This window comes from Engystomops pustulosus, chromosome 3, assembly GCF_040894005.1.
Source record: "Engystomops pustulosus chromosome 3, aEngPut4.maternal, whole genome shotgun sequence".
Taxonomy (NCBI): Eukaryota; Metazoa; Chordata; class Amphibia; order Anura; family Leptodactylidae; genus Engystomops; species Engystomops pustulosus.
The window spans coordinates 120,828,253-120,852,853 of record NC_092413.1 but is presented as its reverse complement, the minus strand read 5'-3'; positions in this window follow the sequence as shown (position 1 = coordinate 120,852,853).

The following is a 24,601-nucleotide window of genomic DNA, read 5'->3' as shown; positions in this document are numbered from 1 at the left end:
GCACAGTGAAGAACAATGAAGAATAGAATAAAAACAGTGAACACAGGATCATTTCAGTGAAAAACACAGTGAAAAACACAATGAAGATTAGATTACAGATGTTTGGCACATCTGCTTGCTTGCCGGGAGATACGCACGGAACGGTGCGAACAAAATAGTATGTGAAGAACAATATATATGTGTGAAGAACACATTGAAGAACACGGGGAGCAGCACAGAGACATCGTGGAGCAGCACAGAGACACCAGGGAGCAGCAGCACGGAGACATCTGGGCAGCAGCACGAAGACACCGGGGCAGCAGCACGGAGAGACATCAGGGCAGCAGCACGGAGAGACATCGGGGCAGCAGCGCGGAGAGACATCGGGGCAGCAGCGCGGAGAGACATCGGGGCAGCAGCGCGGAGAGACATCGGGGCAGCAGCGCGGAGAGACATCGGGGCAGCAGCGCGGAGAGACATCGGGGCAGCAGCGCGGAGAGACATCGGGGCAGCAGCGCGGAGAGACATCGGGGCAGCAGCGCGGAGAGACATCGGGGCAGCAGCACGGAGAGACATCGGGGCAGCAGCACGGAGAGACATCGGGGCAGCAGCGCGGAGAGACATCGGGGCAGCAGCGCGGAGAGACATCGGGGCAGCAGCGCGGAGAGACATCGGGGCAGCAGCGCGGAGAGACATCGGAGCGTCAGCGCAGAGAGATCGGGGAGACTTCAGTGGAAGAAGAGGAGCGGATCCCGGGACAGCGTATCTCTTACAAGTAAGCAGATGTGCCGAACATCTGCAATCTATTCTTCACTGTGTTTTTCACTGCGTTTTTCACTTAAATGATCCTGTGTTCACTGTGTACACTGTTTTTATTCTATTCTTCACTGTTCTTCACATCTGCTAACTTGTCGGGAGATAATATACGTGCGGAACAGTAAAGAATAGATTGCAGATGTTTGCATACATATCAGAAGACATTCTTTTTCAATTAAATAACACATTTTAATCCCGAACCATGGTCCCTTTGAAAAATGCTCGAGTCTCCCATTGACTTCAATGGGGCTCGTTATTCGAGACAAGCACTCGAGCATCAGGAAAAGTTTGTCTTGAATAACGAGCACTCGACCATTTTAGTGCTCGCTCATCTCTAACCATATCTATGAAACTATTATATAGGTGGTATATGATCCCATTTCATCTCTCCAAAATGTAACCCTCTTCTTCAGCCACCTGCTGGAGATGTCACCAGGAGACCGTCACTCTTTTACATATGTGGTGGAATTGTGGAAATATTATTTTCTTCCAGCATTCCATGTTTCTTTTCCTAAAAAAATCCTCCGACTCCCACCCACATTTGGCTCTCAACTGACTCTCCTATGGTTAGATCTAGAGGATCTCAATAAAAAGGACAAATTGCTAATGTTCCACATCTTGAAAGTTAGCAGAGTACACATAGATAAAAAATGGAACTCTCCCCCATTTTCCTCCCCCTTTCCCAATTGAGATAAGTATATCTGAATTTTTACTTGCATCTGGTTACCCTGGCAATACACTGGGATTTTATACTCAATGTACTGTATAATATTATTTTAAAACCCAATAAAAAATGTATGTTACAAAAAAGAACAGCTGAAGTTCCCACAACCTAACAAATTGTCAGGATCTTCCATGTGATGTGAATTTCTGTTATCTTCTCTTATGAGGATGACCCAATTGTATACTGCTCCAGATTCATCATCTGGTATCAGACACTGTGATAAATCTGGTGGAGTAGAGGGCTATCTCAATATACTTGATTTTGGTCCCTTATCTATGTAGTAAGCTTGGTTTCATTGCTGTACCTATGCAGTTCTCTGGGTTCTGGTAATGTGTTTATTAACTATTATTGGTTTTGGTACCACATGCCTGTCCCGTTGCTGTTTCTATGTTGTAATAAGTTTAGCTAGGTTAGAGTTTCTATTTCGCAAGTTCTGCAAGTGTCATATTGTCTAGAAACTCTAGATAATTGGGGAGACCTACAGCCTCTTTACAGCCCAGGGCCCTTGATAGTCTTAAACATTTGTGATGTGGTGTTTTAGTATAAGATGGGAAAGTAATGAGCATGGGTGGGTGTCCACAAACAGAATTTCCTAGTGACATCCTGTGTCCTGGTCCTTTGTTTGAGTAGGAGGAACACTACTAAATATTTATGTCATACTGGTTTATTCCCTTCTTCCAATTTGAATAAGGGCACATGAGAAGCCATGAATGGAAGTTTATCAGATAATAAAAGAAATGGCTGTCAACAACACATAGGTGGACAGCCATTATTCTATTTAGCTCTACACATGGAAGGAAATATTTTAAATATTTTAATTCCAATACATTATTCCACATTTCACACCCGTTTATTCTATAATGCAAAGTCTATGTATCTCTTACAATATTAGATTTGTCATTGTTTTACAAATTCTCTTTAAGGATAGGAAGTAGAGATGAGCGAACATACTCGTCCGAGCTTGATGCTCGTTCGAGCATTAGCGTACTCGAAACTGCTCGTTGCTCAGACGAATACTTCGCCCGCTCGAGAAAATGCCATCTCCCGCCGTTGTGATTTTTGGCGGCCAGAAACAGAGCCAATCACAAGCCAGGAGACTCTGCACTCCACCCAGCATGACGTGGTACCCTTACACGTCGATAGCAGTGGTTGGCTGGCCTGATCAGGTGACCCTGGAATAGACTAGCCCCTGCCCGCGCTGCTCGGATCATTCTCTGTCTGGATGCCGCTAGTGAGAGAGCTGCTGCTGGTCAGGGAAAGCGTTAGGCTGTTCTATTAGAATAGTGTTAGGCAGGAGTGATTCTACAAGAACCCAACAGCCCTTCTTAGGGCTACAATAACATTTTAATTTACTTTTTTTTGGTTTGCCTGTGGCGGGGCTTGCTGCCATTAGTAGTGCAGCTAGTACCATATTGTGAGTAATTTGCAGGGAGACTTGCTACCGTTGTGTTTAGCTCTTAGTGACACACATATCCACCTTAAACACCGAAGTGGGACAATTTATTAGGGGTTTGATTTGAATTAGGCACAGTCTTCTGATTTATTTTTTTTTACGTTTATTTCTTTTTATAACTCAAAGTAATCTGGCAAAGCAGTGTGCTTTCAGTGTAGGCGAGAAAATAGCCATAGGAGAACCCCAATGGCTTACTTAGGCCTACAATAGCGTTATATTTTACTTTTTTTTTTGTTTGCTTGTGGCTGGGCTTGCTGCCACTAGTAGTACAGCTAGTACAATATTGTGAGGAATTTGCTGGGAGACTTGCGACCGTTGTGTTTAGCTCTTATTGACACACATATCCACCTCAAACACCGAAGTGGGACAATTTATTAGGGGTTTGATTTGAAATAGGCACAGTCTGCAGATTTTTTTTTTTTTTTACGTTTATTTCTATTTATAACTCAAAGTAATCTGGCAAAGCAGTGTGCTTTCAGTGTAGGCTAGAAAATAGCCATAGGAGAACCCCAATGGCTTATTTAGGCCTACAATAGCGTTATATTTTACTTTTTTTGGTTTGCTTGTGGCTGGGCTTGCTGCCACTAGTAGTGCAGCTAGTACCATATTGTGAGGAATTTGCTGGGAGACTTGCGACCGTTGTGTTTAGCTCTAAGTGACACACATATCCACCTCAAACACCGAAGTGGGACAATTTATTAGGGGTTTGATTTGAATTAGGCACAGTCTGCTGATTTATTTTTTTTTACGTTTATTTCTTTTTATAACTCAAAGTAATCTGCCAAAGCAGTGTGCTTTCAGTGTGGGGTAGAAAATAGCCACAGGAGAACCCCAACGGCTTATTTAGGCCTACAAGAGCGTTATATTTTACTTTTTTTTGTTTGCTTGTGGCTGGGCTTGCTGGCATTAGTAGTGCAGCTAGTACCATATTGTGAGGAATTTGCTGGGAGACTTGCGACCGTTGCCTTTAGCTCTTAGTGACACACATATCCACCTCAAACACCGAAGTGAGACAATTTATTAGGGGTTTGATTTGAATTAGGCACAGTCTGCAGTTTTTTTTTTTTTTTTACGTTTATTTCTTTTTATAACTCAAAGTCATCAGGCACAGCACAAAATCCAGTTGTGTGCTGTCAGTGTAGGGTAGAAACTAGCCATAGCAATAGGATAGCATCGTTTTGTTTTAAAAAAAAAAATAAAAAAAAATAAACACAAAAAAAAAAAATTTTAAGTTTACACTTTAAATTGGAAAATGTTTAACCCAAGGGCTAGGGGTAGAGGATGAGGGCGTGGGCGTGGGCTTCCAACTACTACAGGGGTCAGAGGCCATGGTCCTGGGCGGGGTGAGACACCACCTGCTGATGAGGGAGCAGGGGAATGCCGCAGAGCTACACTCCCTAGGTTCATCATGTCTCAAGTTACTGGGACTCGTGTTTGAGCACTGTTAAGGCCAGAACAGTGCGAAGAGGTGATGTCGTGGATTGTGGACAATGCTTCTAGCCATTTGTCCACCAGTCAGTCTTCCACGCAGTCCACCCATGTCACCGAAATCAGCACTCCTCCAGCTCCTCCACTTCAGCCTCCTTCTCCCCAGTCTGCCCCCTCCCAGCAAAATTTGGCATTTGAACCGGCATACTCTGAGGAACTGTTTTCTGGACCCTTCCCATAGTCACAAACCACTTGTCTGGTTGCTGCTGAGCTATTTTCCGATGCCCAGGTTTTCCACCGGTCTGTGGGTGATGATGACATTATTGACGTAGTGGAAGAAGTGTGTAAAGAGGTGTCGGACGATGAGGAGACACAGTTGTCAGACAGTGGTGAAGTTGTTGTCAGGGCAGGAAGTCCGAGGGGGGAGCAGACTGAGGGATCGGAGGATGATGAGACCCAAGCTGGGTTGATAGGCCGGGTGAACACAGTGCTTCTGAGACGGAGGCGAGTCCTATAGCAGAACAGGTTGGAAGAGGCAGTGGGGGGGCCAGACAGAGAGGCAGGGCCAGAGCTGGTGCATCAGCGCCAAATGTTTCTCGTAGTCAAGCTCCATGGCGAGGGCTAGATTTTCAGAAGTCTGGAGGTTCTTTAAAGAAACTACTAGCTTAACTACCACCAGTATGCGCAGGCATATGATTGCTAAACACCCCACTCAATGGCACCAAGCCTGTTCACCTCCGGCCGGGCACACCCCTGCTCCTTCCCCTGTGTCATCTGCTAGTCAGTCCCCTGTCCAGGACCCCGGCCCAAACACCTCCCGTGCGAAAACCCCATCTTCGCCTCCACGATCCTCCACAGCATCCACCAGCGTTCAACTCTCCATACCCCATACGCTGGAGCGCAAAAGGAAGTATAGGGGAACCCACCCACATGCCCAAGCCCTCAAAGTCCACATCTCCAAACTGCTTAGCCTGGAGATGCTTCCCTATAGGCTGGTAGAGGCCTTTCGAAACCTCATGGCGGCGGCCGTCCCTAGGTATTCGGTCCCCAGCCGCCACTACTTTTCCAGATGTGCCGTCCCAGCCCTGCACAGCCCTGCATCAGCCTCACCATCCCGCTGCTTGGCCTGTTGAAAAACTCTCTGGTCAGCATGAGGTCGGAAGCTTTGCGCTCGTCACGAGATGGGGGAAGAAGATTCCCTTGTTGATAGCCAAAGCACCCTTAGGTCTGTTTCTCAACGCATATCGGAGGAGGTGGAGGAGGAGGAAGAGGAGGAGAATGTTGGCGAAACAGAAGGGGGGACCATTGTTCAGTCCTTCACTGTTCAGCGTGTATGGGCAGAAGAAGAGGAGTTGGAGGAGGAGGAAATGGAGAGTCAGGTCAGAGAGGGGAGTGAATTCTTGCGCGTTGGGATGCTAGGCTGCCTATCCCGTGACCCTCGCGTTCAAATAATTTATTCCAGCACCGATTACTGGGTATTCACTCTCCTGGACCCACGGTACAAGCAAAATCTTTCCACTCTCATCCCTGGAGAGGAAAGGAGTGTGAGAATGCATGAATACCAGCAGGCCCTGGTGCACAAGCTGAAACAGTATTTCCCTTCTGACAGCGCTTCTGCGGGACAAGTATCGAGGGAGAGTAGGTGAGCAGGCAGCTTGTCCAGCACTGGCAGAGGTACGCTTTACAAGGCCTTTGCCAGTTTTATGTCACCCCAGCAAGACACTGTCACCTGTCCCCAGTTTCGGCAGAGTAGGGCTGATCTTTACAGAAAGATGGTGAGGGAGTACGTAGCTCCCTACAACTACTGGGTTTCAAAGCTGGACATGTGGCACAAACTGTTGCTGTACGCCTTGGAGGTTCTTGCCTGCCCTGCCGCTAGCGTGTTGTCCGAGCGGGTTTTCAGTGCAGCTGGTGGCATCATCACCGTTAAGCGTACACGCCTGTCGACTGACAGCGCTGACAGGCTGACGCTTATCAAGATGAATAAAGCCTGGATTTCTACGGATTTTCATTCTCCACCAGGTGAAAGAAGCTCAACCTGAATAATGTATACACTCCTCCTTTTCATTGTCCTCCTTCTCCTCCTCTTTGTACACTAAAGCAGAGGAAACTGGCTCTAGCTATAGTACTCTATGTATTTAATTTTTCTGGAGGGCCACCTACCCGGTCCTCTGTTTTAAACAATTTTTGGGAGTGCCACATACAGGCACTCAATCTTTTTAATTTTTCTGGAGGACCACCTACCTGCTCCTCTGGTTTGAAAACTTTTTTGGACTGCCACATACAGGTACTCAATTTATTTAATTTTTCTAGAGGACCACCTACCTGCTCCTCTGGTTTGAAAACTTTTTTGACTTGCCACATACAGGCACTATCCAAATTAAATTGTCTCCATAGCAGCCTCCACACGTCGTCTTTTTAGCTGCCTCTACACTTTGTCTCTATTGCTACCTCCACACGTCATCGCCATAGCTGCCTCCAAAAGTCGTCCATATAGCTGCCTCCATACATGGTCTCCTTATCAAACGAACTGTGTCAGGCAGAATTTTGGGTTGTTTTCATGGCTTCCACATCAAACTTGTTAACTTTGTCGCCACCCTGCTGTGTAATCCACAAAATATACTGTCAAACTTTTATCATTTACCGATATTATTTCAGCGCTTCTTGCGCATCTGTTTACATTCCCCTCACCCGCCATAACCCAAACTTATAAGAACACTACTACACTTGATCTTATACAAAAGGTTCTTAGAAGTGCTGTTTGGGGAGTAGCCTAGAGACAGGGGCTTGGATAAGCGAAAGCTCGCCTGGCAGCATAGCGCCAGCTCCATCCCAAGATCCAACTAACATAGTTTTAACTGCAGCACCTTTAATCTACTACTAGTTCACTGCCTCCATACATGGTCCCCTTATCAAACGAGCTGTGTCAGGCAGAATTTTGGGTTGTTTTCATGGCTTCCACATCAAACTTGTAAACTTTGTCGCCACCCTGCTGTGTAATCCACAAAATATACTGTCAAACTTTTATCATTTACCGATATTATTTCAGCGCTTCTTGCGCATCTGTTTACATTCCCCTCACCCGCCATAACCCAAACTTATAAGAACACTACTACACTTGATCTTATACAAAAGGTTCTTAGAAGTGCTGTTTGGGGAGTAGCCTAGAGACAGGGGCTTGGATAAGCGAAAGCTCGCCTGGCAGCATAGCGCCAGCTCCATCCCAAGATCCAACTAACATAGTTTTAACTGCAGCACCTTTAATCTACTACTAGTTCACTGCCTCCATACATGGTCCCCTTATCAAACGAGCTGTGTCAGGCAGAATTTTGGGTTGTTTTCATGGCTTCCACATCAAACTTGTAAACTTTGTCGCCACCCTGCTGTGTAATCCACAAAATATACTGTCAAACTTTTATCATTTACCGATATTATTGCAGCGCTTCTTGCGCATCTGTTTACAAAATCCCCTTCACCCGCCATATCCCAAACTTATAAGAACACTACTACACTTGATCTTATACAAAAGGTTTTTAGAAGTGCTGTTTGGGGAGTAGCTGAGAGACAGGGGCTTGGATAGGCGAAAGCTCGCCTGGCAGCATAGCGCCAGCTCCATCCCAAGATCCAACTAACATAGTTTTAACTGCAGCACCTTTAATCTACTACTAGTTCACTGCCTCCATACATCGTCCCCTTATCAAACGAGCTGTGTCAGGCAGAATTTTCAGGTGTTTCACCAGATACATAGTGGAACTCGGCCCATCTGTCGCCGCCATGCTGGAGACCTGAAGTTGCAATCATAGCAGCCCAATATGGATGCTGCATACTGTCGCTCTTAATCATGGAAACATTTCCGAAAAAACTATTAAAAATAGAACCACTATGCTATTCCATTATTCCTAGGTGAAATATTCAAACGACCCGGCCTGCTTTGAAAATTATAATTTTTTTTAAAGTAAACGCTTCTGGCCCCCAGGCCCATTTTGGGTGGGGAGGAGCCGAGAGACAGGGGCTTGGACAGGCGAAAGCTCGCATGGCATTGGACCGCCAGCTCCATCCCAAGATTAGGCAGCCTCAGAGGCATCCATGCATGCTGCCCCTGCTGTTTCCTGTCCATTTTGCCTCCATGATCCTCCACAGTGTCCACCAATGTCTCCATGCGCAACTTTCAACTCTCTATACCCCAGATGCTGGAGCACGAGAGGATATGCAGCACATCATCCCCTTATCAAACGAGCTGTGTCAGGCAGGATTTTCAGGTGTTTCACCAGATACATAGTGGAACTCGGCCCATCTGTCGCCGCCATGCTGGAGACCTGAAGTTGCAATCATAGCAGCGCAATATGGATTCCCCATACTGTCGCTCTTAATCATGGAAGTCGTCTCCATGGCTGCCTCCACATGTAGTCCCCTTATCGGGTGTTTCACCAGATACGTTATGGAACTTGCTGTGTTATCGACTAAATATACCGTCAACCTTTTGTTCACATAGGAAATCATTTCAGAGCTTCTTGCTCACCTCCTTTGGTTCCTCTCTGCCACCCATTGGTTTGAAGCCTGAGTCCATTTAGGATATGTCGCCATGACACTCTCTAGCCTGCCGCTGCTGCCACTGCCTCTGCATGCCGTCCCCTATAGTGTCAGGGTCAATTATTGCATGTTTTAGATGCTATCTAGCCTCATTCGGTCACTCTGTCATGGCCATGCTGTTGCCCATAATTTTGGCATAATGGTACGATTAAGCAGCCTCAGAGGCATCCATGCATGCTGCCCCTGCTGTTTCCTGTCCATTTCCGTGGTGTTTCCATCCTTTTCTGAGGTTCCCAGGTGTTTGGCCAAGCTTCCCTGTGCAGAGCCTTGGTCCCCTTGAAAAATGCTCGAGTCTCCCATTGACTTACATGGGGCTCGTTATTCGAGACGAGCACTCGAGCATCGGGAAAAGTTTTTCTCGAATAACGAGTACCCGAGCATTTTAGTGCTCGCTCATCTCTAATAGGAGCAAACACTGCATCTACCAAGAACCATTTTGTTTAAAGATAAAATTTTAAAAAAAGAGTCATGGAGGAGTCTATAAGTAATATGTCATGTGTACTAAGAGTAATGCTTTGAGGAGAAATTATGTAGATTCTTCAATTATAGTAACCTTCTGAGAAATTAAAAAAGTATGCTTAGTCATAAGAATTAAGCTGTCCTCATATATAATAGTTAATGAAAGACAAGACAAGTAAGTTTAATCAATTTGTCATTAACGAGGTGGCTTACCAGTGGAATACTATACAAAATATATGGACTTAAGCAACTTGTTAAGAATGTCAAACAGATGTTTGTGGAATATGTCCATTAAAGGAGTTGTAATGCATTGAACGTGTAAGCATGTAAAGTTAAGATAATTCTATCAACCTTGGATCAGTTTTTTTTCCCTTTTTTACTATCCTGTTTATTTTTCGGTAGGTGTATGTTTCAATACACTTAAGAAGCGTAAAACACTTGTGACAACATGCTGAACAAACTACTAGGTCAGTGTCATGTACCAAAAACCAATCACTAATAAAGATAAAACATAGAAATATTTATTGGTATACTCTAAAAACACCTAAAAGGCACTCCCAAAATGTGCCATCCTATCTCTGTAAAAATAAGACAGAGTAATCCTCCTCACTAATGCCTGAATGTCTGGCAAACACATGGACAAAGTGCAGATAGTACGGGTCAATAATACAACAATGGAAGATAAACATACTAGCTGAATGGAAATGTGAATATTATAGATAAATATCACCCAAGTCCATGTGTGTAAGGAGGAGAAAACATCCCCACGCGTATCGCCGCGCTCCTGCGGCTTTCTCAGGGGTAGTCCTGCTACATAGGAAGTGAATGAGAGCCGCGCGCATGGTAAGCGCCGAGCGCGTACCTGCCTGCGCCGGCTATAAAGTTTAAAAAGTGTTTTAAACCGCGATACCGCTGGTGCCCGGTATTTCCATCAGAAACCTGCCACTACAAGTGGTAGGTTTCCTTTAAATAACTTCAGAACGATAGCTCTGACTACCCTTGCTATGAAGGCATTTGAGTATAAGATCTGTCAGAGATAGTCAAGCTGTTTCAGGACTCACTTCAATTTGCATATAGTCCTGGGTTTGTTGTGGATGACTATTTTTTTTCCGCAAGTTGTATTCTCCTTGATAGCCTTGGTACTGCTGTGCAGCTCACTTTCTGTGATTTAAGTAGTGCCTTCAATACTATTATTCCATGGCAATTGTGTAACAAACTGTTAAAGGGGACCTGAAGAACTCAACATAAATCAGGACGGTATGCACAGGTCTTAGTAGATCTGTAATGTATAACAACATTTTACTATTTATATATATCAATAAAACACAGTTGTTTGTGGTGCACAGTTTTGCCCCTTAAGGAGCTACTCACGGTATAAGACCGGTCCACACAGTCTTTGAAAAAGTCCACAAAATAGAGAAAAATATTTTCACTATAACCGGAGCTCCAGGATTTCTAAAACTTCGATGAACAGCACCAATCTTCAATTTCTCCTGCTGAAAGTGTGTCACCATTCAGACTAGCACCATCGCACTCTCATTCTCCTCCTTTATTATATTGTAACTGGAAGAAAATATGCAGGCAGATGGTGTGGTACGTTCCAACAAGGTTAAAATTTATTCCAGTTCATTATACTCACAAAAATCAAGTAAAAATGCGCATATCAAAAATTCACATAACGGGACGCTAGCTTTCTCTCCGCCCGACCCAGGGTTTCGCCGGCAAGGCTTCTTCCGGGGCGTTGCTAGCGTCTCAAACATTCGTCCCTTCTTTTATACATATTCCTAAAAACTTTATTTTCAACAAACATTATTCTGTATACATTCCAAAACCCCTATAAAATCAGTTTACACATAAGGTTTAATAATATAAAATGATTAGTATTCCATTAGGTTTCTCATCAGCAATGTTTTTATATTTCCCATATAATTCCATATTAGATATCAGATAATTCCATATTAGATATCAGATACAATGATACTAACATTGTAACATTTGTTCAGAGGATCGTAACGATTGTAGTATCATTGTATCTGATATCTAATATGGAATTATCTGATATCTAATATGGAATTATATGGGAAATATAAAAACATTGCTGATGAGAAACCTAATGGAATACTAATCATTTTATATTATTAAACCTTATGTGTAAACTGATTTTATAGGGGTTTTGGAATGTATACAGAATAATGTTTGTTGAAAATAAAGTTTTTAGGAATATGTATAAAAGAAGGGACGAATGTTTGAGACGCTAGCAACGCCCCGGAAGAAGCCTTGCCGGCGAAACCCTGGGTCGGGCGGAGAGAAAGCTAGCGTCCCGTTATGTGAATTTTTGATATGCGCATTTTTACTTGATTTTTGTGAGTATAATGAACTGGAATAAATTTTAACCTTGTTGGAACGTACCACACCATCTGCCTGCATATTTTCTTCCAGTTACAATATAATAAAGGAGGAGAATGAGAGTGCGATGGTGCTAGTCTGAATGGTGACACACTTTCAGCAGGAGAAATTGAAGATTGGTGCTGTTCATCGAAGTTTTAGAAATCCTGGAGCTCCGGTTATAGTGAAAATATTTTTCTCTATTTATATATATGTATACACAATGTGAAATTAATAATGTGAAATTAGTAAGCGACCAGTGCAATTTGCAACCAATGTGAGTCACTGACAGAGCTACTATAGTCAAATGAACATTACAAAATTAAGATTGAATATCAGGAGTACATTGACCATTGATATTGTATTATACATGTAGAGTTTGCACTGTAGTTCTTTATTCTGTACAACAGATTATACAATGACTCGTTTTATTTTGTAAGATAATTATCATGCAATTACATAGCAACAGTCAAATTTGAAAACTGAGTCACTTACAGAGACACTAAAGTTGAAGGATCGTTATAAAAAACAGATTGAAAGTCTGATGCACCCTGTGAACTCAAGTCCTAGCAATGCACAATGTAATAAAAATTTACAGGTTATATTTTAATATATCTTTAATGTCAGAATGACATTACTCAATAGGCTACCTACATAACAAGAGAGCAACATGTGAACGACTTTCTTTTTTTTAGAAAGCATTGCAGTAATATAAGTTGAAAGTGAAATGGATTAACTTTTGCCATAAGGTTCAAAGAGACCTGGCAGTTCTGATGGTTTCTTTTACTAAATGATTGCATTCCACCTTTTAACAATTGTAAGGGGAAAAAAAATAATTTTTGGCCCATTTTTTTGGGATTGAATGCTCTATCTTGTAGGAAGCAAGTAACAATGTAACAAATAGGGATTGGTGGAGTAAATACATGAATACAATAAGTCTTTCTCCATATCCTTTGTCCTTTTTTGCTTGTTCCAACAATAATTTGACTTTGACTAGAATGTCTCATATGTTTAGTTGAATCCTCTAAGATTCTGCTTAGAATAAAATGAAAGTCACAAGTGGACATATATGTGCTGGTTATTCTGGTCTCTTGCTACTTGTATAACTATTTTCTCTATTGTGTTTATTGCTACAAACTATGACCCTTGCTTTGTTATTTGACTATTCTTTGGCTCACAATTCCTTTATTTTGTTTGGTGCACATACCCAGTGTAGGGACTGTAGTACAGTTGCCACCTGTGGTTTAGTGCGGAGATTTGCAAGCAGGCAGGGATAGAGGTTCTGGGTAAGATTAGGGCCTGCACTTCTTACTTTACTAGACAGAAAAAACAGCCCATATTACTGTGTTCTGGTATAGAGACTGTGGATAGCCAGGTGCTGTGATTATGTCTCTGGCTGTAAAGATAGATATGCAGCTTTAGGAATCCAAACAAGAACAATTTTTTCCCATTATTTCTCAGTCTCCTAAGACGTCTTCAACTGCACAATACACTCCTTCATTTAAGGCAAAAGGAGTTATACAAACCTTCGTAAGTAGAAGTTGACAAACCTATGAATTGGGTGTTTTGCCACCTAAGCATCTTAGAGATCCCCAAAAGATCAACACCCTTTAATTCTACTGCCCTGCCAGACCTCCTAGGATAATTCCAGACTCAGAACGACATGAAACATTAACAAAAGGATGAGGAGGAAATACATTGGATTCAGGCATGAACATGTTCTCTACATGAACTTCCCAAGTGTCCTGTGATTGTGGCATCAAGATATTTGCAGCAGATCATTTCAATCCTCACTTGTTACAAATTTTTGAATTTTTTTAATGTTTTTCCAGTACAGGCAGTTGAATTTGTATGTAAGTCGAAACTGTATATTTTATAATTGTAGATCCAGACAAAAAAAATTTGGGCTCCAGTGACATATTCCTAAAAACTTTATTTTCAACAAACATTATTCTGTATACATTCCAAAACCCCTATAAAATCAGTTTACACATAAGGTTTAATAATATAAAATGATTAGTATTCCATTAGGTTTCTCATCAGCAATGTTTTTATATTTCCCATATAATTCCATATTAGATATCAGATAATTCCATATTAGATATCAGATACAATGATCGCAACATTGTAACATTTGTTCAGAGGATCGTAACGATTGTAGTATCATTGTATCTGATATCTAATATGGAATTATCTGATATCTAATATGGAATTATATGGGAAATATAAAAACATTGCTGATGAGAAACCTAATGGAATACTAATCATTTTATATTATTAAACCTTATGTGTAAACTGATTTTATAGGGGTTTTGGAATGTATACAGAATAATGTTTGTTGAAAATAAAGTTTTTAGGAATATGTATAAAAGAAGGGACGAATGTTTGAGACGCTAGCAACGCCCCGGAAGAAGCCTTGCCGGCGAAACCCTGGGTCGGGCGGAGAGAAAGCTAGCGTCCCGTTATGTGAATTTTTGATATGCGCATTTTTACTTGATTTTTGTGAGTATAATGAACTGGAATAAATTTTAACCTTGTTGGAACGTACCACACCATCTGCCTGCATATTTTCTTCCAGTTACAATATAATAAAGGAGGAGAATGAGAGTGCGATGGTGCTAGTCTGAATGGTGACACACTTTCAGCAGGAGAAATTGAAGATTGGTGCTGTTCATCGAAGTTTTAGAAATCCTGGAGCTCCGGTTATAGTGAAAATATTTTTCTCTATTTATATATATGTATACACAATGTGAAATTAATAATGTGAAATTAGTAAGCGACCAGTGCAATTTGCAACCAATGTGAGTCACTGACAGAGCTACTATAGTCAAATGAACATTACAAAATTAAGATTGAATATCAGGAGTACATTGACCATTGATATTGTATTATACATGTAGAGTTTGCACTGTAGTTCTTTATTCTGTACAACAGATTATACAATGACTCGTTTTATTTTGTAAGATAATTATCATGCAATTACATAGCAACAGTCAAATTTGAAAACTGAGTCACTTACAGAGACACTAAAGTTGAAGGATCGTTATAAAAAACAGATTGAAAGTCTGATGCACCCTGTGAACTCAAGTCCTAGCAATGCACAATGTAATAAAAATTTACAGGTTATATTTTAATATATCTTTAATGTCAGAATGACATTACTCAATAGGCTACCTACATAACAAGAGAGCAACATGTGAACGACTTTCTTTTTTTTAGAAAGCATTGCAGTAATATAAGTTGAAAGTGAAATGGATTAACTTTTGCCATAAGGTTCAAAGAGACCTGGCAGTTCTGATGGTTTCTTTTACTAAATGATTGCATTCCACCTTTTAACAATTGTAAGGGGAAAAAAAATAATTTTTGGCCCATTTTTTTGGGATTGAATGCTCTATCTTGTAGGAAGCAAGTAACAATGTAACAAATAGGGATTGGTGGAGTAAATACATGAATACAATAAGTCTTTCTCCATATCCTTTGTCCTTTTTTGCTTGTTCCAACAATAATTTGACTTTGACTAGAATGTCTCATATGTTTAGTTGAATCCTCTAAGATTCTGCTTAGAATAAAATGAAAGTCACAAGTGGACATATATGTGCTGGTTATTCTGGTCTCTTGCTACTTGTATAACTATTTTCTCTATTGTGTTTATTGCTACAAACTATGACCCTTGCTTTGTTATTTGACTATTCTTTGGCTCACAATTCCTTTATTTTGTTTGGTGCACATACCCAGTGTAGGGACTGTAGTACAGTTGCCACCTGTGGTTTAGTGCGGAGATTTGCAAGCAGGCAGGGATAGAGGTTCTGGGTAAGATTAGGGCCTGCACTTCTTACTTTACTAGACAGAAAAAACAGCCCATATTACTGTGTTCTGGTATAGAGACTGTGGATAGCCAGGTGCTGTGATTATGTCTCTGGCTGTAAAGATAGATATGCAGCTTTAGGAATCCAAACAAGAACAATTTTTTCCCATTATTTCTCAGTCTCCTAAGACGTCTTCAACTGCACAATACACTCCTTCATTTAAGGCAAAAGGAGTTATACAAACCTTCGTAAGTAGAAGTTGACAAACCTATGAATTGGGTGTTTTGCCACCTAAGCATCTTAGAGATCCCCAAAAGATCAACACCCTTTAATTCTACTGCCCTGCCAGACCTCCTAGGATAATTCCAGACTCAGAACGACATGAAACATTAACAAAAGGATGAGGAGGAAATACATTGGATTCAGGCATGAACATGTTCTCTACATGAACTTCCCAAGTGTCCTGTGATTGTGGCATCAAGATATTTGCAGCAGATCATTTCAATCCTCACTTGTTACAAATTTTTGAATTTTTTTAATGTTTTTCCAGTACAGGCAGTTGAATTTGTATGTAAGTCGAAACTGTATATTTTATAATTGTAGATCCAGACAAAAAAAATTTGGGCTCCAGTGACAATTGGAGTTTAAACATTTTTTGCTGTAATGGGACCAAGGATTATCACTAAAGCTTCATTACAGACACCTTACAGCTGATCATTGCAATCTGGGACTATAGTAAAGCATTCAGAGAGCTTCACCAGAGATCAAAGGGGTCTGTCTGTAACTATGGGTTGTCTGTAAGTCGGGTGTCCTTAAGTAGGGGACCGCCTGTATACCAATCAGAGTGATCTTCGGTGAATTAAAAGCTGCATCCATGCTGTCAATTCTTTGTCATGTCCTTTAAAGAGGACCTGTCACCAGATTTTGACCGCCCTGACTAACAATGCCTGCTGATAAAGGGTTACAAGTCCACTCCATTTCACCTAAAATTAGCTGCCAGTGGGGCACTGTACCTTAATTACAGATGTTTTTATGCAAATTAGCTTTTGTGAATCATGGTGTTTGTGACAGTTTGTGTCTGGTGTTTGGAACTCTTCTCTCTCTCAGGCTGCCAGTGAACCACATCCCATTATTCTGACTGACAGCTCTGTGTCTCTTCATATACCTGCTCTGCCTTCTTGTACTTGGGGACTGTTTGCTAATATTCTACTACTAATTACAGACATATAAAGTTGTACAGATGGGAAATATTTTTATCCAGTGCCTTGTGTTATACATGTGACCAGTGACATCATCACAGGTCCTTTAGCCTTCTAAATATAACAAACTGTACACCATGTATGTCATTACATGAGATCATAGCAGCCTCCATGGAGGATGGAGAGGAGTAGCAGTCCATGGAGGCTGTTGTGAATTCATGTGGTGAGATACCTGCATGGGGTACAGTTCGCTATTGCTAAAAGGCTGAAGTAAATGAGATGATGTCAAACTTGTCACATGACATGAACTGTGACCAGTAAGGAGTCACAAGGCATAGAAAAGATCAGATGGGAGAGGATGGCCGAGCAGGACACACCTCACTCTGATTCCAGGTAATATAAGATAAAAGGTGATTTATGGGGATGTAATTTTTATCTAAATCAAGGGTGTCATTTAGTTAATAGAGCTCTACAGGAACCTGTTAGTAGCTGTATATGTGCAATTGTGGTGACATGTTCTCTTTAAATCAGTGTCAGCAGTGTCAGCATTGGTCTACAATGTTAGGTCAAAATAATTGTGTTAAAATAACACCACAGAAATGAATGAGCTCCAAATTGCTTAGGAGTTCACACAGCCTTAGTCATTTGTCTTCTGATAATAGGCCAGAATTTGCTCACAATGTACATCACTAAACTTTGTGGGCCATTCTACCAGTTTGTGTGTTATTCTTCTTACTGCCACTTATGGTGAATAAATTGAAAATCCTAAAAGACTGCTATGTCCCATACTAGTTATCACAATTTAGCGTTTATCATAGTCTCTTAGATCCTTATGCTCACAAACATTTTTCTTAACATATACCAACAGATGCCACTAGGTAACTATTGTTAAATTGCGAGGAATTTTAATATTATAGCTACTAAATATATGCATATTAATTACTTCGCAAATCCCTAATTTGTTGCAGAAAAGTAGAGAAATCATGATTTGGACTTTAAACGATTACCTGAATAATGTGTTTATTACATAAGAAATATTACTAGACCAGAGGCAGCTTCTATTTCCTATGGGTAAACTCTTGTCTCCTAATGTCAGTGCAACAAATCACTGTGGACAGGAGATCTTTGCCGCAAATAGGCTATTGAATAACACATTTTTTGTTTAGATACAGATCAACATTACATTCTACATAATATATTTAATTCCGCTGCCACAGGGGACTGTAACAATGTTCTCTGAATTAGTAGAATAGATTACATACTGAACATTTTGGGATCTATGAAAAATGTTGCAGTGGAGAAAAAGTCAAGTTTGGTTAATCTTAAAGGTAGATAATGCAAGGATACAAACAATTGCTCTTTTTTCCAGGTCCCCTGCAAAAGACACTGTTTTAATGTATGTATACTATAGAAGATTTCCCAAGCCAAAAATGACAGAAAACTTTCAAACCCTGAAAGCTTGCAAATATATTTTTTCTTGTTAGCCAATCTAGGTATCATTCCTCAATCACTTACACAAACATTAACATCACTGATTTTTTTTTACTTTTCTGGCTAACATTGCACTTCAACACATTTTTTCAACCTACTAAGATGCCCGACACTGATGTTCAAAAAAGGAATGTGCCAGAATATTGGGTGGTTTTTAATAGAAAGCTTGGGATGGGGGAAGGGACTTCTTGTTTAACTCAAGCAGTACAACATGGGAGAAGTAAGGGTACTCCAGGGTGCAAGGTATAGGGTAGCGAGTTAGATTGAGGAAATTAGAAGGGTAGAGGACTCCTCATTTAGCTAGAGCAGTGCAGCATAGGAGGAGTGAGGGTGCTCACAGGCTGCAAGGGTTTTTGGGCTTTAGTACCAGGAGAATGGGGTGTTAAATAAAAATAAAGCTTAAAACATTCCCTAAAAGCAAACAAAAGTTTTATGTCTCCTCTGAAAAAAACCAGGTAACTTCACTATTCTAACACTGACTCTCCTGAAGTTGATGGGTTGAGCTATTTCTGTAGCTGCACATGCTCAGCCAAGTTCTGAATCATCTTAACCAGACTTTGCTCCTGGCTACACATAGTGTCCATAGTCTCCATACAAGAGCAAGGTGGCTGAGTGAGTAGCACTTCTGCCTTGCAGCACTGGGGTCCTGGGTTCGAATCCCACCCAGGTCAACATCTGCAAAGAGTTTCTATGTTCTCTCTGTGTTTGCGTGGGTTTCCTATGGGTACTCCGGTTTCCTCCCACACTCCAAAACATACTGTTAGGTTGTTTAGATTGTGAGCCCCATTGGGAACAGGGACCAGTTTGTCATGCTTTGTGCAGCGCTGTGTAATCTGTGTGCGCTATATACATAAAGAATTATTATTATTAAATAGTTAATAGCTGGTTATTCTGTGAAGCTAAGGAGGAAGTGCAGGCGCCGAGCTTATCAAGAGCCTCTATCCCTGCCTACTTTCCAAGCCATGTGCTAAACCATATCAGCAACTGGATGACAGTCCCTACACTGGGTATGTGCACCAAGCAGAATAAAAGAATTTTGAGGCAAAGAATAGTCAGATAACAAAGATTCATAGTACACTGTGTCATAAAAATAAAATTTATTCTGTGATGTTAGTTCACAATCTGGACTTCATGGGTTAAAAGGAAAGGGATAGACTATCTGTGTAAACTATCTACATAAACTTACCTTGGGGTAATGTGTTCAGGAGTCAGTTTACCAGACCAAAATCTCCTAACACCTACACAGTTCATCCACCTTCTTAAATCAAAAGTGTAAAGTGGTGGGTGAAAATAGAGAGCTCCAAAGGAGTTTCACATCAACAAGCAACTGGACTGTGTGGTCCAATTTAAGTGGGTGATTTTTTTCTGAGGGGCCAGACAAGGGTTCTGCAGTATGTTAAAAATCACAGTAGCAGAGTGCAAGTATGTCTCAGATCACTTGACCTTACACCACCATACATAAGACATAGATAGCTCTCCTCAACACCACTGGCAATTTAAACCAACAAGTCAGCAATTTAAAAGAGTTCTGTTGCAGTAGAAAAAGCTGAGGGAGCATGCTAAGAATCATGGGAGAGAAAGAAATCATGTAGTACTTTTGACTCCCATTCCCTAGTGTAGGGAAGTAGGGAAATCATCCCTTTCCAGTTGCCCAAAGGGAATCACTGCATTACTTGACAGGATTTTAACCAGGATGGATCTAGTAAGGGTAGCTTAGTCAATTTGCACAAAGTACAAATTTTTACCCTGAATCTCTCTGTAGTACACGATTGACATCTTCCTGATCATACTGACCCAAATAATAAAAGGGATGGACTGCACAGTGAAAGCATTGTGCAACAAATGATAAAACTTTTTTTTCTATGTATCGCTTTGACAATTTTTTCTAGCTTTCCTAGTTCATTTCACAGAATATTAAATGGTGCCAACAGGAAGTACATTTTGTCTTGCAATCTTGCATATATTTAGCATGTACCGTATATACTCGAGTATAAGCCGACCCAAGTATAAGCCAAGGCCCCTAATTTTACCACAAAAACCTGGTAAAACCTATATATTTTTTACTCGAGTATAAGCCGAGTTTGGGTTTTCAGCACATTTTTTTGTGCTGAAAAACTAGGCTTATACTCGAGTATATAAGGTATGTTATTTTTTTGCTTTGATTAGCCTAATGATTTTATATACACTCTCTCTCCCACAAATATGTATATAGGTAGAATTATGTGCATGTCATAATTTCAGCTGAAGTGTTGAAATGGAGATTCTCTGCATTATTCAGTACTCTCTTTTTAAGGGCAACCAGCCTTTTTGGGGGACATTAATGAGTTTGCGATGTTGTAAAGAGAAATATTCTAGAAATAAAAATTTGAAATACATCTGCGTTGGCGATATGTCCACTAGGGTTAATTACACCAGATATTGTGGCAAATATTCCCTCTACTGATACCAAACCACTGTGGTATAATTGAAACATAATATGAGCAAGTATAAATGACCAACCTATGGCCATATTGGCTATAGGAAATGCCAATACCTGTACCTGTGAATGTGGTAGAGATGATCATAGTGCAGTGTCTTTACATCTAAATAATTTCCTTTATGCAATTAATTATGAAAATGGATGAGAATATACAAATACATAATATTTATATTGTTAATCAATATTTACACATACAAAGACCCTTGTTAGTGTGATTATCTATATACAGTGAAAAATCTTATAAGATCTTCCTTCGATCCCATAGCGCACATGGATCCAGAATGCCGGGCCTAGTATGACATGTGCATGCGAGAAGTTAACTGAAGAATGTGTTCCTGATGTTAGCAGAGTGCAGAGGTGCCATATTATAGATAATAAGCGCTACCCGCTAAGATCTTCTCTGTCCTAAGTGACCAGTGATGTCAGCTCAATGTTTCTGTGTGAAGATAATTTCTCATAAATGTAGCCATGTTTTCCCTTAGAAACGAGATAGCTTCCTCAGATACGACCACCTCACATTTTGGCAGCGGTGGCCAGACATGCGCTATTGAGTCCTGCCTGACTTCCTGAATTCACCATTCATTACCAGAGGACGGCTGTAATATATACAGTAACTCTCGGACATTTAATATTCAGAAACTTTTTGTTTCTTTGTGCAATCACTGCAGCAGTGGTGGCCGTATCCGAGGACACAGTCTCGTTTCTAAGGTACCATAAGATTACATTTATGAGAAATTTTCTTAACACAGGAACATTTTTTTAATAACATCTAATTGAAGAAATGTTTATATATGGCAGATTAATGAAACTAAATGTGAATGCCCAGATGAGAATACCCCTTTAAGTGTGAGGACATTGAGAACAGATCTAAAAGGGGGGAGCATGCCTATTGAAGGTTTTACAGAATGGATTTTACTGATTAAAAGAAGATGGCCCAGAATCTATATGGTGCACTCTTTCCTCAAGCTGATCCAGCTTCTTTACATATTGTACATATATACACAGGGCTCTGGGAAGACAATGGGGTATATTTTTCTAAGGGCTTTGCGCCGCATTTCTGATGGACTTGTTTTAGGTGAAAACGGCTTGCACAGGTATTTAAGAGGTGTCTGCGCCACTATTGTGTCCACGTGAGCCTTTTTTGTGGCCCAGCTGCGTTAGCCTCCATAGAGCACAAATTAGGGGCCGTTCCCACGCCCAGTCAGAGTGAGCACTGTATTTAACGTGAACAACAGATTCATGATTTCTGGCACACGCTCTTAATGAATATGTCCCACCCAGCATTATACATGGAAAGAGCACTTTTAGTGAAGTTTCTTACAATCTTGCCCCAATGTAACTGTCATGGCCACACCAGCAATCCTTGGTACGAATCGCGGGTACACCCCTTCACTTCCCTGTGGCGAGGCAACCCGGACTCACCTCTCCAACGCTGCTGCTTCCCCATTAGGCCGCGGGCGTCCCCGCTTACTAGGGCTTTCCTAGCCTTAAAGGGCCAGTGTCCTCCTGATTGGCACTGGCTAATCCGGGTCAGCCATTATAATCCGTCATCTCCCTTACTGCCTGGACGGATCTTCACCACTGTTTCCTGTAAGTGAAAGCCCTATCTTCTGTTCCCAAAGGAACTTACATGGTTTCCGTACCAAGCTTCCCTAAGCTGTTCCAGAAAAGGCGTGAGATAGTCTCCTGCGTTTCCAGATGCTCCTGTCTTCACAGCGTTTCCAGACGCTCCTGTGTCCTGTGTGTCCAGCGTTTCAAGACGCTCCTGTGTCCTGTGTGTCCAGCATTTCAAGATGCTCCTGTTTCCTGTGTGTCTCCAGCATATCAGACGCTCTTGTGTCCGTTCCTGTCGGCCTGTGTTCTGTGATCAGATCCTGCTTCCAAGCAGTACTCCTGCTGTCACTCCAGGCTCGGACTGTGGCCTGCATCTCCTCCTGCTCCTTGTTACCTTGGCTGCCACCGACGGCCTAGTCACACCCGTGGAATGACCTAGTGAAAACCAGGTGCCACTTAAGCCCCTTCTACACTGGCGTTTTTCACGCGCGAGTTCTGCGCGTGCATTTGACGCGCAGAACTTGCATTGCACTCTGTCCCATTGTATTCAATGGGTCTTTCTTCATTAGCGTTGTTTTGCACGCGCGTGCTTGCGTTCATTTGCACGCGCGTCAAAATCGCAGCATGCTCTATTTTTGCGAGTCACGCGCGTTTTTCACGCCCCATTCAAGTCTATGGAGATGCATCAAGAACGCATTGCACTCGCAATCATTGCAAGTGCAATGCGAGTGCAATGCGTTTTAAACGTAAGGGTTGCTAGGTGACCAGAATAACAGTATTTCCCCTGCTCGCGAACGATCATTTAATTAAAAAAACACAGTGAAGAACAGTGAAGAATAGAATAAAAACAGTGAACACAGTGAAAACAGTGACCACAGGATCATTTAAGAGAAAAACACAGTGCAGAACACAGTGCAGAATAGATTACAGATGTTCGGCACATCTGCTTACTTGTCGGGAGATACGCGCGGAACGGTCCTGTGGTCACTGTTTTCACTGTGTTCACTGGTTTTATTCTATTCTTCACTGTTCTTCACATCTGCTAACTTGTCGGGAGATAATATACACGGGGAACAGTGAAGAATAGATCGCAGATGTTTGCAACTTATCAGAAGACATTATTTTTAAATTAATAAATTTAATAAATTAAATAACACATTTTAATCCCAAACCATGGTCCCTTTGAAAAATGCTCGATTCTCCCATTGACTCGCGCATGAAAAATGCGCCGAAAACGCAAAAAAACGCTAACAACACGCGCGTGAAAAACGCAAAAACGCTAATTACTCCAAGGAAAAATGGAACAAAAACGCAGCCAAAAACGTCAGTTTTTCACGCATTGCACCCTGACGTGAAACGCAACGCTAGTGTGGAAGAGGCCTTAGACTCCAGTCCTGGGCGTCGGCTAGTACCATCACCTCCCACGGTGGTCCAGAGGGTCCACAGACTCTTCCCATAGAGACTCTGATGGTTCGTCCCTAAGCGAACTGTGACAGTAACCCAGAGATGTGATTGCTAGGAGAAGGGCTTTCCGCCATATTACAAAAGCTCTCCATAGAGAAAGCTGAGAAAAAAGGTGAAAAAAAAATCAATGCTTTATTAGGTTATATTAAAAGAGTGCCTACATACATGCAGACAAGCTGACACGTTTTGGGTGGAAAAGTCCCCTTAGTTAAAGCATAGTAATATAAAAATTTGATGTGTATTTAAAAAAAGAGAGGAAGTACTGGCTGTACATAGTAATGGCTGCTTAATGGAAAACACCTGTAAGGTTATAAAATAGGGATTGAAGTGTGAATACAGACATATACTGCAGGACACAAAACACCAGCAGTCTGATATAACATATTCAATACAGTATGCAGTCTTTTCATTATAGAACTGTAATTTGTGGGAAACTGTTTGATAAAAGACACCTGTTATAGTGGGAAACTCCCACAAAGTAAGAGCTATTTGATGTAAAGGTTCTAAACAGGATTTGCAGTGTGAATACAAACATTGACACAAAACATCAAATAGTCTGATATGGTAGAATGTACAATACAGCATACAGCTCAGTCAGAGAGACCTAAAGTTAGGACATCAATACAAAATAAAAATGCTCTGTATTCATAGAATAATTATTCCTCAATGAAAGTACTTTGAATCTGATCTATAATTTAAGCCTAGAGGTTGTCTGGTTTTGAATTTAAAAATCCATAAAGCTGCACAATGTAGGAGATTTTTTTTCCAATCATC